This window comes from Corvus moneduloides, chromosome 8 (genome assembly GCF_009650955.1).
Source record: "Corvus moneduloides isolate bCorMon1 chromosome 8, bCorMon1.pri, whole genome shotgun sequence".
Classification (NCBI taxonomy): Eukaryota; Metazoa; Chordata; class Aves; order Passeriformes; family Corvidae; genus Corvus; species Corvus moneduloides.
The window spans coordinates 24,167,822-24,178,342 of NC_045483.1; the positions used below are offsets into that span (position 1 = coordinate 24,167,822).

The following is a 10,521-nucleotide window of genomic DNA, read 5'->3' on the forward strand; positions in this document are numbered from 1 at the left end:
CCTTGTCTGAGGATCAGGTTCACTCCGTGACTGAGGATAAGTCACCTAGGGCAGATCTTCACAGGTATCTGGTTGCCAGAAAAGCAGTGTTTTAAAGATCTCAGCCACAGCGTCTCTGTATGAATTCTATAATTACATCTTTGGATAAATAGATGAAGGACCAGCTGAATTAAGGTAAGGAGCAAAGGCCCAGCCTGGCAGAGTGCTTGCTTTACTGGTATTGGTGCAGGCAGCACCTGACCGTATTTCCATGTAGAAACCCCCACCCTTTCTTTCCCCAAAACATAGGATTTCCTACAGAATACTAAACCCGCTTGTTTTCCCATGTCATGTGCAATTCACCTCCTATTTTCTAGCTGCAAGGACCAGCACCACACAGTACTGGATCCTTCTCTCCTCTGGAGCCTTGCTTTGTGTGCTGCTGAGGACGGGGGCCGGGCAGAGTTCCCGGGGAAGAGCTGCTGTCTGTCGCGGAGATGGATGGGCTCTGAACCTGCTCTGCCTCCAGTCGCTCCCAGCCCGCTGGAAATGGCCAGAGCTGCTGAATGTCAGCCATTGATCCTCCACCCTCCCTCTGTCCCCCTCTTTCTCCCTCTTCCATTCTGGTGTTGCCCGAGGGTTCATTTGGCTGCCTGGCGGCGCTACCTGGCTGGGACAGGCTTTGATGGCAGCTCCCGTTGCTGGGGGAAGGGGTGACGCAGTGAGGGGTGCAGGCTGCTTTGCGTTCACAGTGCCGGCTTTCTGTGAATGAAACTCGTCAAAAAAAAAAAAAAAAAAAAGTAAAACCAAGCAGCTGTAGCTGCTGTCAGAGCCATTCCATAGTAGCTGAGTGCATCTGCTTTTTCTCACCTCCAAAACGAATCAATATGGCTTTAAATGATTTCCCTGGTGCCTGGATTTCTTGCCTTATGCTGCTGGTAGCCCAGACACACAATTGCCTGGTCATTCCTGCCTTGTCTTTTCAGTCTCTCTCCCCTGGTTTCTTCTTGCTGCTTTCTTTTAAAAATACATATAAAATATCCAGCAGAGCAGCTTGATTTTGCTCATATGTGATTTTCTCACACAAATTTGCCATCCTTTGCAGCCACACACACACTCAGCACAGTGCCTTAAGACCTGACTGCCTGGCTCTCTCTCCATCCCTCTCCCCCTCCACACACACACACGCACACACACACACACTGCCTGGCTGATTGCTGCCTAAGCAACATCTGCTTATTGGGAGTTTTTCTCCTGATGCAGTGGTTAGTGAGAAACTGTTCAGGTTTTCTTGCAACTCTGTCTGTCAAAGATACTCATGCTTTAAAAAAATGTATTTTTAATAAATAATCTCTTGAGTTCTGGGGTTTGTTTTTTCTTTCCCACACAGCTTCACACACCCTCTCACTTTGGGCAGGCAAATTTGAGTGTAAACCTATTATTACTGCTAAAAATAAAAGATCTCCACACAGATTAAACCCATGCTTTGGGGCTGCCTCATTTTTCTAGATCCTGCCTAATCTTGGATTTGGATTGTTCAGAACATGAGGTATCACTGACAGTATAAAAACCTTCAGAAATGCTCATGCCTCATCTGGGTATATTGACATACAAGTGATCTGCTCAGAGAAACCTGCAGTCCATCAGTGCAGCTGGCTGAGGCAGGAGTCCCCTGAATCCCCTTATCACTCCAGTGGTGCACATAAACACATTAGCTGCTTATTTCAGGCAGAACCCTCAGCTTACAAACCCAAACTGCTTTTGCCAGCATTGTCCCTTTTTTGTATTTATTTGTCTTTACCCTGTGTTGCTGTCTCACAGATTTTGCATTTTGAGGTGCTTTTATATGCCCAGCCACCCGCTTGAAGTATATAGGAGATCATTACTGGCTTCTGATTAGCAGAGCGCATTTGAGTGGCGTACTGGAGGCAAAAATTTAAAGTGTATCAAAATGCAAATATGTCCCCATTGACCTCTGGAAAAATGTGTTACATTACAAAGTACTTTCAAAGAAAACCAGAAAGGAAGAGGAGAGAGAGTATGAATTTGCAAAGATTTGTGATACTAAAAAAAATTAATCAGGAATTGTTACCTAGAAGCTTGAATTCTGTGTCGCACAAACAGTTTTCTTTTCTTTAAAAAGAGGGAAGGAGGGACCAGATGATGATGGCCACTTTGTGTCTCACTCCACTTCCTTTGCTAGAGAACCACCAAAGTGAATGGGGTTGATTGTGGCGCATATTTTTTCAATCTGCCAAGACTCAAATATGTAGTCTAATATATGGCAATGGCCCAGAAGAAGAGACACAGAAATTATTCATGATCCCTCTTTCAGTGTGAAAGACTCCTTCTATAACCTCAGATTAATAACTCTGCATTTAAGAAGTAAATTATTTTCACCAAGAAAAGTGAGGAGCAGCCAAATTTGCCTGGGGAAAGTAAAGTTGGTATTAAGGCAAGTGACATCCCTGCACTGAGGTATGCCAGAGAGCTGCACTGGGGAAAAAGATGCAACATTATCCAAGTTATTTGAGCTGGTTGCTCTTTTACCCTCACTAGTAATAGTGAATATACTCTTTCACCATGGGAGACTAGAGAAAGACATTGGGTTATGCTAGCAAAACAAATAGTCCAGTGCCCCAAAAGGGAAGTTTATGGCCTGCCCTGATCCTTTGTCTCCACAATGCTTCACTGCAAATACTTGTTTGCCTGGAGGCATCACTTGTCTCTTATTCCCTGACACAGAACCAAAAATGTGTCATCCCAAAGCAAGTAAAATACTTTCAAGTAACCTACACCGTCCAAGCAAGAGTTTGTACGAGAGTTCAGTATTCACTCAGTGTTGAAATTAGCACTGCTGGTGTAGTGAGGGCAGGGGTTAGAGCACCCTTTGGCCCCCTCACTGCCTTCTGCACCGCTGCTGTTCAGTGTTTGGGGATGGAAGGAAAGCCATGCAGAGGTGCACAGCTGCTTCTGACTGCACTCAGTAGCACATCTTATTCTTCAGGCCTTCTGAGTATCTAGTGTGACAAACACAGCAGAGCAGCAAAAGGAAGGGAAACAGCCATAGCTGTGATGACCACTAGCTTATAAAAAGCACGTGGAAGAAGCACCAGGAATGATCCCAGGACTCCCCCAATGGTTGTTTGCCATTGCTTAACTGGTTTCTGTGTCTGGCTATTGCTTCATTGCACTTGGTCATAAATGAAAGCTATCTAATGCTAATGACCATGGTGCCCACCCTAATCATGCATTTGAAATATTAATAAAAATAATTTATGTCATGTGACTGCTTTTTAACTAGGTGCTTTAAGGACTTTAGATCAGTATTATAAAAGACGTGCATTTATAAATTATTAGTCTTGAGCACATAAGCACTGCATACTATGGGGAGCACTTCTGTAGCACTTTAAATTAATTTATTGTTATTCATTCCAGCTGTCTGTGATGTAAACCTTTGGCTATAAATTTGTACCATCATCCAACATACCATTAAACTAAAGTGGTGCCCGTGCTGGAACATATAATAAAACATATGAATAAGATTTCTGTGGGGACACTTTTTTTGAAACTCTCTTCTCAGTTAATGATACAAGACAACTATGAGATAACATAGTCACCCTGTAACTATGCATTCATTAAAATACATCTGCTGGGGGGAGACTTTTATATTTACACTTCTATTGAGTACTGACTGGATGTTTTTCTTTACCAGATTGTTTCAATTCATATCCGATCTCGAGCAAAAGGCTTTGTCTGAAGCTATCATGAAGTCACTAGCTGAGACTGCCAGAGGATTTTTGTTGGACCTGAACTTCTCAGTAGTGGAAACAGCTCCTGACCGCTGAATCACAGCAGTACAAGAGCAGAGCAGTTTTACTGTCTTATCTCTTCTGCAGGCAAACATTCTTTCTCCTACAGATCACCATAAGGCTAACAAAACCTTATCAGCTTGACTAACACCATAATGTCTCGATCCACTCAATGGTATAGATATTTTTTGTTCCAGCCCGTTGGAATATATAATTTCCTAAAATTTAAAGCAAGTTTTGATCATGCAGTGCTCTACCAAGTGGTGTTAGAAACACCCATGGCTTTGCTCTTGCCTTATAGGTCTCATCTTGCCCATGTGCTTGTTTATACTTTTTGTCACTTTTGTGACAGATGTCTTCTATCAAGCCTGTTCGGAGGCAGTCCTGCCCATCTCAGTCTTCCTCTTACACCAGTAAGAGTTCTGCTGGTAGTTTCTCTGATTTAGGCTCCTGATATCAAATACAGCTATATGAAAAACAGAGACAAAAATTTGAACTTCAGATTCTCGGCTGAAGTAACACAGCACAACTTCCTTAATTTCTACCATCTGCTCCTATAGGCTGTGTTTGTTGGGTCTAAAGCTTTCTGAGTCATTCATACAGTAGCAGGACTTCTGGAAAATTGCATGAGAATGGAAAATGGTACTCATGAAGAATAAATTTTGTATTATAACTAATCTCATAAAAATATTACTTTGATGGAATAAAGTTTTCTGTTCTTTTATTTCTAAATCTGTCTTTCCAATCAAGGTTTGGAAATCTGAGGCTTTGATTTGGAGCTATCTGTAATCAACAAGCAGGATGTCTGAAGTACTTGGGAGTATGTGTACACTAAAAAGTACCCTTTACAGGCAAAAATCAATTGGACAATAGGAAGAGTAGATAGCAAGATACTACCTTGACAGAAAATTTTGTTTTGATACAATATTTAGTTCAATTGTCCAAAGTTATTGAAACCCGTTTCATAGAAACTTCACAAAGGAGCCTCTAATGCACCCCAGAACTGAATTCTGTTCCGGATAGTTGGACGACGCTGGTGCTCTCACAAGAAGGTTGGTACCTCTTGGATGGCATTACCAAAGGCTAAATAACATATGGACACCCTTTTGAGTCTGATTTGCATGCCACAGCAAGACCCTGATGTGAAGATCTGCACAAGAGGGAAAGATAGCAGTGGGATGGAGTATCCAGAAATAACCTGAGCTTTAGCTACACTTTTGGGAAAATAGGTGAGAGATCAGATTTACCTTTCCATGTTACCCATGTCCCTCTGAACAAAACATAAAGCACAATCAATTTGCACTTTTTTGTCACTCCCGATGAAAACACAGTTACAGAAATCTTCTGCCTAGTTACACAATGCCTTTCAGATTTTGCCTAGATACAGGATCTTCACCAGAGAACTAGGAACCAGGGAGTTAATAATAGTGTAAGCTTCCCTGACACTGGAGATTGGGACAAGAGATATAAACCAGGTGCCTGAGAGGCCAAAGAATGCTGACTCCTGAGCTGGAGGGTGGGCTTTAGCTGTTCTCTCAGCTGAGTCTGAAGACCTTAGTGACTACAGCAGTCAGGGTGGTAAACGGGCTCTCCCTTCTTGCAGAGATTTTCCATTCATATTGGTTTTCCTTTAAATATTCCTTTAAATATTCCATGCCATGCTACTTCCAGCTTTAGGGTTAGTCTTCACCAGCAGTTTTTACATTCTCTCTGAGGGTGCATACAGACCAGCTCCTGGATTTTGGTGATTTTTTGATATGGAGCCATTTTGCTGAGATAAAATATTATTTACTTGATCAAAATTTTCTCTTAGCGCAAAAGAAGAAAACTTGATTGTGTGACAAAAAGTGTAGAGAGCTTTTTCTTATTAATGGATTTATCACTGTCACTGGATGTGTTTTAACTTATTTAAGAAGAGCTTCCTGTCTTGTAGCACACAGCTTATAATTAGTTAGTAAAGTAGATGGTCTCAAAAGAAGGGATTGAGTTGGTTTAAGTTACAGTAGCTAGCAGAATGGTGTTCATCTCCCAGCTGCTAATTAATCTCTTCAACTATCTGTACCTCCCTTTCCTTACTGATTACCCAGAGAGAAGGTGCTTTTATTTTTTTTCCTTGTTAGTTAAATTGTAATCTTTTAGGAATCAGCTGTATTGACTTCGTTGTGCTGACAGTTGTTCAAGTCCTCTAAAGGCGCCTCATGGAGGAGGAGAAGAGGCATTTTTCTTCAGTTTCCTTGTTTCAGCTGATGCTGGAGATAGCTGCTGTAAGTGTTGTTTCATTTTCCCTTGTCTGACAGGACCAAGCTCCTCAGTCCGTTACAGTGCCCAGCAGTTCCAGACAGGCCTGAGGGCCTCTCTGTGTGCCAAACTGCCCAGAAGCCAGCTACACCTACGGAGGGCATCCTGGAAATGATAGAGGAGAACGCGTGGATGCCAAGAGCTGAAGGTATCAGAAAGGTTCATGGCTGCACCTCTGCAGTCCCGTGGGTTGCCTCAAAATAGCTGCTACGTGAGGGGTGCACTCCACCTTCCACCCACAGCTGCCCCCGGACTGCTGTGGAGGAGGAGGAGGGCTGGGAGCCTGTTCCTGCCCCAGCTGAGCTCAGGGACACAGGACCCTGTGTAGCTGCGAGGCTTCTGCTCTGATCCGAGTCCCCGGAGCGATTGCCGTGCCTGCCACATCACCCCCTCACAGGCATATGCTCGTGTTTGTGCTATGTCAAAATATGCTTTAAAGCCCATTTCAGCAGCAAGCTCACTTAGTTTCCTTGCCAGGAAATGTTAATTACTGTGGTGCAGTCTTCCATTTTCTGTGGCACAATAACAATTAATTTACACCACTGGAGAAACACTTACACTTTTTTTATTTATAATCAATAAAACCAAATCAATACAGCATAAAGTATACAATCTCAAAATGAAAAGCTCTTGTTTTTATACTTGAGCATCGCTAATAAAATTCCACTGTTGATTCAAGCATCTTGTCTATTCTAATCTAATGAGAAGCTGTCAAGTTTCTTTTTAGCATTTTAGAAATGGCTAAAAATGGCTGTCCCAGAACTTGGCAAAAGAATGCAATAATTAACCCCCAAGTTGTAAGTCAATATGATAATGCAAATGCTGCTGCATTCATCTCTCTGCATTGTGTCACCTATGCACCTGGAAGTCCATGGAATCCATTTTGAATCAGGATGGAGGTTAGCTTTTATTTATAGCTGTAATTAGAAAAACACTAGCACTAATAGAGACTGCTCTGTTGCTTGAACGTGTCACACTGAGTAAATTCCACAGCAATTTTTGCATTTTAGCAGGTCAAAGAGTAAAACAAATTAATTGCTTCATCCTGGGACAACCTGTTTATTCCTCACAATCTGATGATTTACTGGAATATTGATTTCAAAGCTTTTCAGGGAAAATTCCCTCTGTTGTTTTTTCTACCACCACTCCAACTACACAAGGTGCTGCAGAGCCTGGGAAGGCAGCTCCTGCCACTCATCTCATGGTTCCTGGGCTCCCCTGCAGCAAGGGCCAGGCAACATCAGCATTTACAGGTGGCTGGAGTCCCACCACGGAGGGGACAGAAGCTCTGGGATTTGCTCAGCGGTGCCCCAGCTGCACCAGGTAAGTGCTCCCCCAGCCCACAGTGGGATGTGCCAGGCACAGCACTGAGGAACACTTTGCCCTTTACAGCAGAAGCTCCTGCTGTGGTTTGCACATTTCTGAGTGCATCCACAATGGTCACAGCTGATTTTTAGGAGCTAGCCAGAAGAGAAAGGAACAAGGTAACTTTAATCCTGGTTGGATGGGCAGATCACCATTTCTTTTCCACAGACAGAACCACCATGGGTTTGAGTTTGATGTGTTTTTTTAACAGTGAATTGATAGATGGTGCTTTTAAATGTGTGAAATGATCCAGAGATGACAGTAGGTTTTTCAAAGCCATTACACAACTCAGGTAGCCATGGCAGTGGGCTGGAAGGACAAATGTCACTGAGATAAAAATGCATTAACTAGATTAATTTAAAAGGGATAGAGAACTCACACAAAACTACCAGAAACTCCTACTTTGTTACAGTGGTACTGGAAATCTAGACATGATAACTAACAGAAAAAAAGAGTGACTTAAAAGTTTTGCAGATTGGGATATTTGACTTGAATTGCCTTTAGAAATTCCAAAGTATGGCAATATGCTACTGAGATACTGAAAAATATTGTAACCTGTTGTCTGTACATGGCACCTGTGTGTGCACCAGTGTTCCCTGCTGTAGTAAGAGCTGTGATGTAACCACCATTTTGTTACCATGATGAATGAGTTTAAGGTTTCTCACTACTACAAAAATATACACTAGTCCATCCTGGTTTTTGTGTGTGGTGTTAAAGGTTTTTTTAAGTTCTGTTCTCTGTGTGGTAAAACATAACTGCTCCTGAATGTCTTTCTGATGCCTGTTCCAAGCTAAAGCAAGCCCTGCAAAGGGAAGATGATTATTTGCATTATGTAAGTCTTTCAGACTCTTGAAATATGGGTCTTAAACGTATTATTAACTTCAGACACATTAGTAAGTCCCACCAAAGTAAAAAGGATGTGCTTTAGGGCACTGATGACTATCAGCTAAGAAAAAAGCTGAGAGATCTTGTTTCCTTCACAAGGGTAATTGATTACTTGTGGAGTAACTTCTCCCAGAAACTATCACTTGATCTGTATTTGAAATGTATAAGGAGTGAGCTGTATGTTAGTAATCTCCTCCTACTGCAGAATTGATGAGTCTCAATAACACTCTAGTATTTTCGAATAGAAACAGATGTTCCGTTGGACATCCCACAACAGAAGATCAATAGTAGGTGAGCCATAAGTAGTCCTTCCCTCTGAGAGGGCTCCACTGTGACAGCAGTGCAGGAATGAGCCCACCATTGGTCTGGACTAGCACAGTGACATTAGGACTAGAAGGGTTTTGGGGCAGGCTTATTATATTCCTACTATTTGGAAAGAAGTAAATTAGATGCTTTGTATGCCCTCCAGAGGAGCAGTGCTCTGTTTTGCACCCGGAGCTGAAATAGGCTGCCTTTCAGCCATTAGCATGTACTTGTACTGCATTTCTGCATGGATGAACAAGGTAGAAATGTAGTAGAGAGGCTCTGAAGACACACATCATAAGATAGTACCTACCCCAAAGATCTGACTATTTATCTCAGACTGACAAAGGATGGCCAGGGTAAGAAGCAGGGATAAAGCAGTGATTTTGCTTTTATTCAGAAGTTTGTGTAGAATAAGAAGTAGAAATCTTGTTTTTTAAATGTTATAAACACGTAAGCACATTCATAGATCTTTTGGAATAGAAGATGCTTTTGAGGCTTTAAAATTTCACTGGTCCTCTCATTCAGGTAACAGCATGGCACCATGTGAATCTGTAAAAGGGATTTTCCAGTGATACTCCTTACTTTCTTTTAATGGATGTCATGACACAGAGAGAAATATTAGATGCAAGCAAGCCCTATGGTTTTGATTGTGGTTAGTCTGACGGTTCTGGTTTGCCTTAAGTGGAAGCTGATGAACAATGGTTTAAAAGGAGAAAGGAAAACAGCCTCAGCACTGAGGTCAGACAGCCACTTCCTACACCCAGCTGTTTCAGTTTATTTTTTTAATTAAGTTTGGCTTAAATTAATGATGACAGTTTAAAGAGAACTCTTTCACCTATTTAGCTTACTTTACTTCTGAAAACAAACCCCTTCTGTCCAATTGCATTTTGTTACAAGATTTGCAGTTAGGTTCCTAAGAGTCCCTGGTTTCTCCCCACTTTATTTGGTCATCTCTCTGCTCTGCCATTGCCCTCTGCCCTTTTGTGCCCTTTCAAGGGAGGGCTAAAGCTATTGCTGCTGCGGTATGGAAACAAAGTGCCTCCTAATTGATCGTTAATACTGCTGGAGTGTGAGGATGTTGGGAATTGCTAGATCAAGCCCATTTACTTCAGCTTCTGGGTCAGCTCTTCAGAAGGTATAAATCAGCATTCCTTCCTGCCTCCTTCACAGTTCAGTGTAGGTTTGCACCATGGAGGAGCTGGCTCAGGGGCTCTGCTGTGCACAAGCACCAGATCTCCGCTTCAGAATAGCGGGGTAGTTTATTTCCAGAAGCCTGAGAATTAGCATCTCTCGTAGTACTGCTATAATTATCAGCAATTTAGGTGATGGGGAAGAGAAACAGAAGGCTTAATTTTGCAGAAAGAATACAGCTTAAAACAAGAAGTTTTCTAATCCTGTGAGATGCCACAGAGTGACAGGAGTGGGCACAATCTCAATGGCTTTTCTAAGCCAGTAGAGGCCCTGGTTTTTATCAAAGTATCATCTGCTATAGGGGTTTTGGCTTCATTAATGTGAGGATTACTTAAGCCCCTCACAACTATCAGTTTAAACCTTCTCTCCAGGCTTGGCTACTTTTCTTTCACTATTAGAGTAATTTTTTTTTTTGACTGGGAGACCTCGCCCTAGTATTTAAGGTGAGAGCTGATGACTCATAACCAAAATAAGAAATGAAGTGCCACTCCTTATACCTCTCCCTATTTGCTAGGAAAGCAATAGGAATTGCACCATCACTCATTGCAGAGAGAAGTGTGATCGCTTTGGATGGCAGCCCTCTGCAAATAGTGAAAACCTTGAAGATTTCTTAAATGAAAAAAAAATCCTAGGGCCTCAGTGGTACTAAGTTTGGCAATTCATACAAGACTACCCAGGGAACTGC

The 10,521-nt window shown here is 42.2% G+C and overlaps 1 long non-coding RNA gene across 2 annotated transcripts in view; it reads left to right on the top strand.

Annotated features, from left to right (window-relative positions):
- Positions 1-4,523, top strand: part of LOC116447619 — a 146,394-nt gene extending 141,871 nt beyond the window's left edge. Inside the window, exon 7 of one of the 2 annotated variants that reach the window (XR_004241614.1) lies at positions 3,695-4,523. This is a non-coding gene — a long non-coding RNA (uncharacterized LOC116447619). Of the gene's footprint in view, positions 1-356; positions 2,072-3,694 lie in introns of those variants that run through there. The other variant, XR_004241615.1, reaches the window with a different exon arrangement.
- Positions 4,524-10,521: the final 5,998 nt, after the last annotated feature.